Here is a 7572-nt window from a genome sequence, read left to right on the forward strand (position 1 = left end):
GTCAGAAAAGCAAGAAAAAGTAATTGACCATAACTATTAAGCAATCATAAAAGGTCTTGCTTTTTTTTCAGAGCATCTTCCTTTCTGCTCTGTTAGAAAACTGGCTTCTAAAAAAATTTCAGTACATAATGGAGCATTTAAGATTTAATTGGTGAATTCCTAGTGTTTGTGGGTCAGAGCACATGCACTGTGTTCCTAAGACACCTTGTAATCTACTGAATTTAAGAAAGAGACCTGTATTCTACAACTACTTTATGATTGTAGGGGGTTTACGTGGCAAGGTTGAGGGGGCTGCAGGAGTGGCTTCTGTGAGAAGACACCAGAAGCTTCCCTTAAGTCTGACAGAGCCAATGCTAGCTGGCTCCAACACAGACCTGATGCTGGCCAAGGCCGAGCCAATCAGTGATGGTGGTAGCACCTCTGGGACAAAAAATTTAAGAAGGGGGGAAGAAGCTGGGTAGCACCAGCCAGGAGTGAGGCGTGAGAATATGTGAGAGAAACAACTGCAGACAGTAAGGTCAGAGAAGAAGGAGGGGGAGGAGGTGCTCCAGGCACTGGAGCAGAGATTCCCCTGCAGCCCAGGGTGAGGCAGGCTCTCCCCCTTGCAGTCCATTGAGGTCCATGGGGCAACAGACATGCATCTGCAGCCCATGGAGGACCACATCCTGGAACAGGTGCAATTCCTCAAAGGAGGCTGTGACCCCATGGGAAGACCTCACTGGAGCAGGCTTCTGGCAGGACCTGTGGAGAGAGAAGCCCATGCTGAAGCAGGTTTGCTAGCAGGACCTGTGACCCTTTGACTGAAGCCTGTCTGGATGGAAATGTGTAGATCCAAAGTTATGTTCCTTAAGAATTGCTTTCAAGACAGCATCTTTACTTCTGTTAATATTTGATTTAAAATCTGTTTATGGTTCTTCACTGTTGTCTTTGTTGGTTCAGTTTTTATTTCAGCCATTGCCTAGCTGTGAGAAAGTAGAATTTGAGCAATTAGAAAGTGGATGCATAAAGTTTTGTTTTCTCCTTGGTAGAATTATTTCCCATGTATATTATTACTCTCTATGAATAGAGATGCTCGCTTCTGTAAATTTCATTTGCCTCCATGACCGACTTGTGGTTTAACCCAGGCCAGCAACTAAGACCCATGCAGCCACTCACTCCTCCCCAGTGAGATGGGGGAGAAAATCAGAAGAGTAAAAGGGAGAAAACTTGAGAGTTGATATAAAGACAGTTTAATAATAAGGAAAAGGAAAAAATAGCAGAGAGAGAACAATAAAACCCAAGAAAGACAAGTGATGCAAATGAAAACAGTGGCTTACCAACTGCCCCATGCCCAGCCAGTCCCTAAGCAGGAGTACCTCCACCAACCTCCGCCCTAGTTTTATTGCTGAGCACAAGCCATATGGTCTGAAATATCCCTTTTGATCAGTTGGGGTCAGCTGTCCCAGCTGTCCCACACAACTTCTTGTGTACCCCCAGCTTACTCACTGGTGAGGCAGAGTTCATGACACCTGCGATCACATGCTGCACAGTCAATTTTGCAAAAATAATTAGGTAAATCAGAAAAAGCAACTTGTTTGCTAAACTCTGAAATACAGTATACCTTTATTAAACTTTTGTTGACCAGTAAAAATATTTTAGTAACACACCCATAAGAAAATACATTGGTAAGTGCTTTTGTCAAAAGGCTTGGAGAGAAGCAACTTGGAATTAGATTTTGATTGGAGAATTTTCAAATTCCTCAGGTCCTGTGGCATGCTGTGGCAAGAAAGCACTGTGCTGCCTTCAGATCCATGGGTGTGTCCCTCACACTTGTCAGCAGTCGCTGCCAGAGGCTGAGAGTTTTTTGGCTTCTCTCGATCCCCTGGTGAATGACCACATCCTGGGACAGCGATCTCAGTTGCCTGGCCTCACTTCCATCCAGAATGGTGTCATTGGCTGCAGAGTCCCAGGTACGAAGCAGCCAGGTCAGGATGGACTCATTCGTCTGGCGGGTGAATTCCCTCCGCAGGTCACACAGCTCACCCAGGGATAGAGACCAAGTGATGATTTCTTGCTCTGTCTCTTCCGCTGGGTGTGAAGGTCCTGCCACATCTTTGTCAGTCACTATGCGGACTGATTTGCTCTTTGATTTCTTCTTCTGAATGGGGGCAACTGCTACTGGTTCAGGCTGTTCTGGTTCAGTGACTGTTTGTGTGGAGATGCTGGTGGCGCTTTTGGTTCCTTTCTCCTCTGTGACAGTCTGTGTAGACATGGACACTGTTGCTTTGCTTTTGGTTTCTTCCTCCTCTGTGACAGTCTGCGTAAACATGAATGCTGTTGTTTTGCATTGGGTTCTTTTCTCCTCTGTGGCATTCTGTGCGGACACGGACGCTGTTGCTTTGCTTCTCTTTTCTTCTTCCTCAAGAAGACACTGCACCACACCATGTAGTGTTTTGTTTCTAAGCATGTTGCAGACTGTGCAGAGAAGAAAAGCAGAACTAACAACAACACTATGCCGTCCTTGGCATCCAAAGAGAACTCAACATTTTCAAAAACTACTGTGTCAAGCCTGAAAGGCTGGAAAAAATAATTCTTTACCCCTCCCCCCAGGGGCTGGGTGCAATTGTTGAGGCCCTAGACATAGCAGCCTAGATTAGGACAAGCAAACAAAATTGAGTACAGATTCCGAATTATGTTCATTGCCTCGGAGGTTATCATGCAATAGACATAATAAACCAATAAAACAATTTTTATACCATACCCTGGTCTACACAGGAGCATTACAATTGGCAGATAATTCCCCATGTGCGGAAAAATATAGAGAGCTAGGTATAAGACCCATATAAGCATGTTGAACATCATAGCGAATAGGTGGCTTCTACAATACAAAATTGTAATTATGGCTTTTCTCATTACCTTGCTGCCTCATGTTGGGTGCCAAAATTATGTTCTGGTTTGAAAGCAAAACCAGTGAGAGACTCCAAGTCAGAAATAAAATTTATTAAGAAAAGGAAAAAAAAACTAAAAACAAAACCAAAATACATGCAATAATACAAAAGAAAAGCCACTGACAGAGTCAGAATACAACCTGACACCCTGCTAGTTAGGGTGGTGGTAGCAGTCCAGATGAAATGGTCTTGTTTATTACGGCTTGGTGTTCCCCGGAGGTCCGTCTGGCCCCCGGGGCAGCAGATGCCGTAGGTGTCCCGGATAGCACTGTGCTGATGAGGCACAGCCTGCCTGGGCCCTCCGGCTAGCTCCGAGCCGCTGGCTACCTTGCGAGCACTTGTGGAGTGATTTCAGCTCTTAGTGATTTCAGCTCTGTGCTCGCAAAGTGCCTCAGCAGACTCAGAGAAGGAGAGAGGTGAAGGCTGTGTGGAGTTCTGCGGAGATGTCTTTATTGGCAGCTTCTGCAAAGGGTTCCAGTTACAGCTCTTCCATCTGAACTGGGCAATGGTATGGGTTTATATAGGCTATTGAGGGATCAGGATTTGTCCTATGGCTGAGGTCGAGGAGCATACGACCTATAGCCTTACAGAGAGATAACAGGGGTCTGATATGCGGAAGAGGGGCAGCTCTGTTCCACTCATCGTGACTCTGCATTTCTTATCTTAGGCTAGTGACCACCATGGAGGCCTTGCAGGGCCTCTGGCTGCTACACTTGTTGAAGTGGTGATCCCGTAGAAAAGATCTGGTATCTCTTGTCCTCTGCAAACCAGTGGGTAAGGGCTGCTTGTTCTTTCCCAAACTCCAGATTATATCCAGGTGGGGATGCTTAACTCCTCCCCCCTGTGCAGAGCATCTCACAATGGGCTTATATCATTCTATGAGTCATGCGGTGGATCCTTGATTGCCCATTAAACAGAAATGGCTCTCGGAGGGAGTTATCTCCGAGTCGGCAAGGCATTGATGGGTCCATTAACAGGAGATAAGGAAAAAACAATGCCCCTCTTGCTTTCAACAGTTCTTGAAGATGGGTATGGATATTCTCAGTTCAGTCAGAGAAAAAGAGAGACAGCTTTCTAACCGGGCGAGAGCCTGGGAAACAGTTGGGAAAGAATGTAAATAATTCTCTAATATCTTTTGTTGTTCACATTGTTTATAGATATGTTCTGCTACCGTGCGTCATTTACTGCATACCAATGGTGTGAGATGTTTTTACTTTAAGACCAATGACATTAATCTGCACAATGTTCTCTATATATAGAGCGGTGTATTTAAAATAAATCAGTTTCATTTCTTGCCTTCTAACTTGGAGTCCTTCTGTTCCTGTCCTGCTCAACAGCAACAGATGGGGATAGAATACATCTTTATATTGTAACCTAGGACACAGGACAAGGATTCGGGAACTGGCTGGTTGTGACTTTGTGTGCATACACTTGCCTGTTGACCTTCTGAGGGATGAGACATCCCCAGAGAGGTTGAAGAAGGAAATGTTTGAGCATCTCCTTAGAGAAAACAGAACAATGGAGATCGCTCTGGAGGATTACAGCAGACAGATCTCTGTCCACGCCCCTGCCCACAAATTATTTGCATCAAAATTCCAATTGGTTCCAAAAAACAAAAGGAGCTGAACACCACTCAAGGCTCTAACGGTCTTTACTGATGCGTCCGGGGCTTCTCGCAGGTCAGTGATGACCTGGAAGGACCCCCAAAGTCAGCAGTGGGAGACAGATGTAGAATATGTTGAGGGTTCCCCTCAAATTGCTGAGTTGGCCACAGCAGGCAGGGCTTTTGAAAGGTTTTCGGAGCCATTCAATTTGGTTACAGATTCGGCCTATGTTGCAGGGGTGGTATCCAGAGCTGAGAATGCAGTTCTCAAGGAGATCTCAAACAAAGTACTTTTTGAGTTGCTCTTGAAACTGATCCATGCTTTCTCCCACCGAGAGCACCCATTTTATGTGATGCACGTGAGGTCACACACCGATCAGCCTGGCCCGATTGCTGAGGGGAATCGGCGAGCCGATTCTCTTGCAGCCGCCCCTGTCAAGTTATCGAGGCTTCCTGACATCTTCCAACAAGCGAAGCTGAGTCATCAGATGTTCCACCAGAATGTGCCTGGCCTGGTCAAGCAGTTCAAACTCAAGCGCGACCAGGCTAGAGCCATCGTGGCCACATGTCCCCATTGCCAGAGCACAGCCATGCCATCGCTGGGTGCTGGAGTCAACCCTCAAGGGTTGGGAAGCTGTGAAGTGTGGCAAACTGATGTTACCCATATCCCCAAATTTGACCACCAAAAGTATGTATGTCTCCATTGACACCTTTTCTGGTGCAACTTATGCCTTGGCCCACACAGGGGAAAAGGCAGCGCATGTAATCCAACACCTGTTGCAGGCCTTTTCAGTGGTAGGAGTCTCCAAAGAGTTCAAAATGGACAATGGCCTGGCCCATATTTCCAAGGCCCTCAATGAGTTCCTGCAAGGATGGGGAATGGAACACAACTCTGGCATCCCCCACTCCCCCACTGGTCAAGCTGTGGTTGAGCGAGCCTACCAGAAACTCAAAAGGGTCCTGATGCATCAATGGGAGAGCAGCAGAGGGCTAACACCACAGGGGAGATTGTGTAAAGCCCTCTTCACCATGAGCTTTTTAAACTGCTCATTTGAGAACACGAACACCCCAGTGGTCAGACATTTCTCCCCTCATGGCAATCACAGGCTTCAAGAACACCCGCCTGTGCTAGTTCGGGACCCTGAAAGCGGCAAGATTGAGGGACCATACAAATTGGTGACATGGGGATGTGGGTATGCCTGCGTATCCACGCCCCTGGGACTGCGGTGGATCCCAGAGAAGTGGGTGAAACCGTATGTCCCCAAGCATCCCAGCAGGCCACCAAACAGAAACAATCAAGTGTCAGCAGTGAGTATGAAGAAGAGAGGACAAAAACAGCTTGGTGGAGAAGGAGATCCTAACTCCCCTTTCTACCTCAGTTTTCCTTTGTTAAATATGTTTATTGATGATTTCAAAAATTTAAGTAGTCCCTATTAATCTTTGCTATTTCCTAGAGATGTCATCCTTTTTGTGGGTCCTCCTTGTCACCATCCTCCTGGTGCCAGCCTTGGATGCATGGATTGTCCCACCATCCAGAAAGAACATCCAAAAGCACGGTCATCCATGCCTTCTTAAAGAAAGATGAATCCAAGGGCTGGCTGAGTAACATCTTTCAAGGATGGGGACCCAAAGGATGGCTCTCTTCTGTTATAAAGACTCTCTGTTAGGTTTTTTCCGTTATGATAGTTTTAGTTATGTTTTCCATTTTAAAAGATATTGTTTGTCTTCCGTTGAACAATTGATCTCTACCTCCACCAATGGTTTCTTGATTTGTACCCCAGTTCTGAATACTGCCCAGATCTCTCTTTTTGAAAAAGAAAGGGGGAGATGTTGCAGTTCATGGTTATTTCATTAAGTTATTGTTAAATGGTTCATTCTATTATCCCCCCATGCTTTCCCCAAGTTGGTTTTTCCCTAAGTTGTACCCTCCCTTAGAGCTGTCCCTCAAGCTATTCCCCTCCCTTTGTTCTAGTCCCTTCCCTGCCTATCAGGGCAACCCTGTCCCTTTTTCCTGAATGTTCCCTGCCACTCACCCCCTGGGCCAATCCCTGATTGAAATACCCCTTGGAAATCCCCTAATCCACAGTGCCCCCATTGGCCCATGTGACCTTTCCCTCTCCTCCCCCTATCCTGATTGGTTCCACAGTGTTGATGTAATCCCCTTGCTCCACCCTTGAAATCCCCCTATTAGTTGATTTTCTGTATCCACCCCCTGGTTTGTAGCTGTATTTAACCCCTTGCATCGAGGTGCTTGGGGCTCTCTTCTGCCTTACCCCCTTCACCTGGAAAAAAATTTCCCTGTGAAACCTCAAGACAAAGAGCCTCCTCCTCCCTCCTTCACCTGGTCCCTGCCATGGCTGTAACAGCGTGCACTGTAGAGCTTGCAGCTCTTCAGGTTCAGCTGTGGGCAAACCCCAGTCCCCAGCTGTTCCCCACTCCTGTCATTGCTACCGGAGTGTACAGAGCTAGCCCGAGTTCCAGTGGGCTTCAGCAGGAAGTCTGTGGTGGGTTGACCTTGGCTGGGTGCTAGGTGCCCATTAGGCTGCTTTATCACTCCCCCTCCCTAACTGGACAAGGAAGAAAAAATATAACAAAAGGCCCATGGGTGGAGATGAGGGCAGGGAGACATCACTCACCAATTACTGTCACAGGGAAAACAGACTCGACTTAGTGAAATTAACTGAATTTATTGCCAATCAAAAACAGAAATAAGATAACAAGAAATAAAAATATATAATCTTAAAACATATGTTTCCCAACCTTCTCTCCTACCCGGGCTCAACTTTAATTCGGACTCTTCTACTCTCTCCCCCTTGAGCAAGAGGACAGGGAATGGAGGATGCAGTAATTTCAGCACATGTGCCTGCTATTCCATCCTCCTCACTCTCTTCCCTACTCAGGGAGGTAATAAAAATTCCTCCCGACCCCCATCACCTACCCAGGTGCCACTTCAGAATAGGTATGAGGCCCTGGATCCAGAGGGCTGGCCAGATGATGTAGAAGAAAATGATCCATCCAGTGAACCTCCCAATTGCGCTTCAT

This window comes from Vidua macroura, assembly GCF_024509145.1.
Source record: "Vidua macroura isolate BioBank_ID:100142 chromosome W unlocalized genomic scaffold, ASM2450914v1 whyW_random_scaffold_30, whole genome shotgun sequence".
Classification (NCBI taxonomy): domain Eukaryota; kingdom Metazoa; phylum Chordata; class Aves; order Passeriformes; family Viduidae; genus Vidua; species Vidua macroura.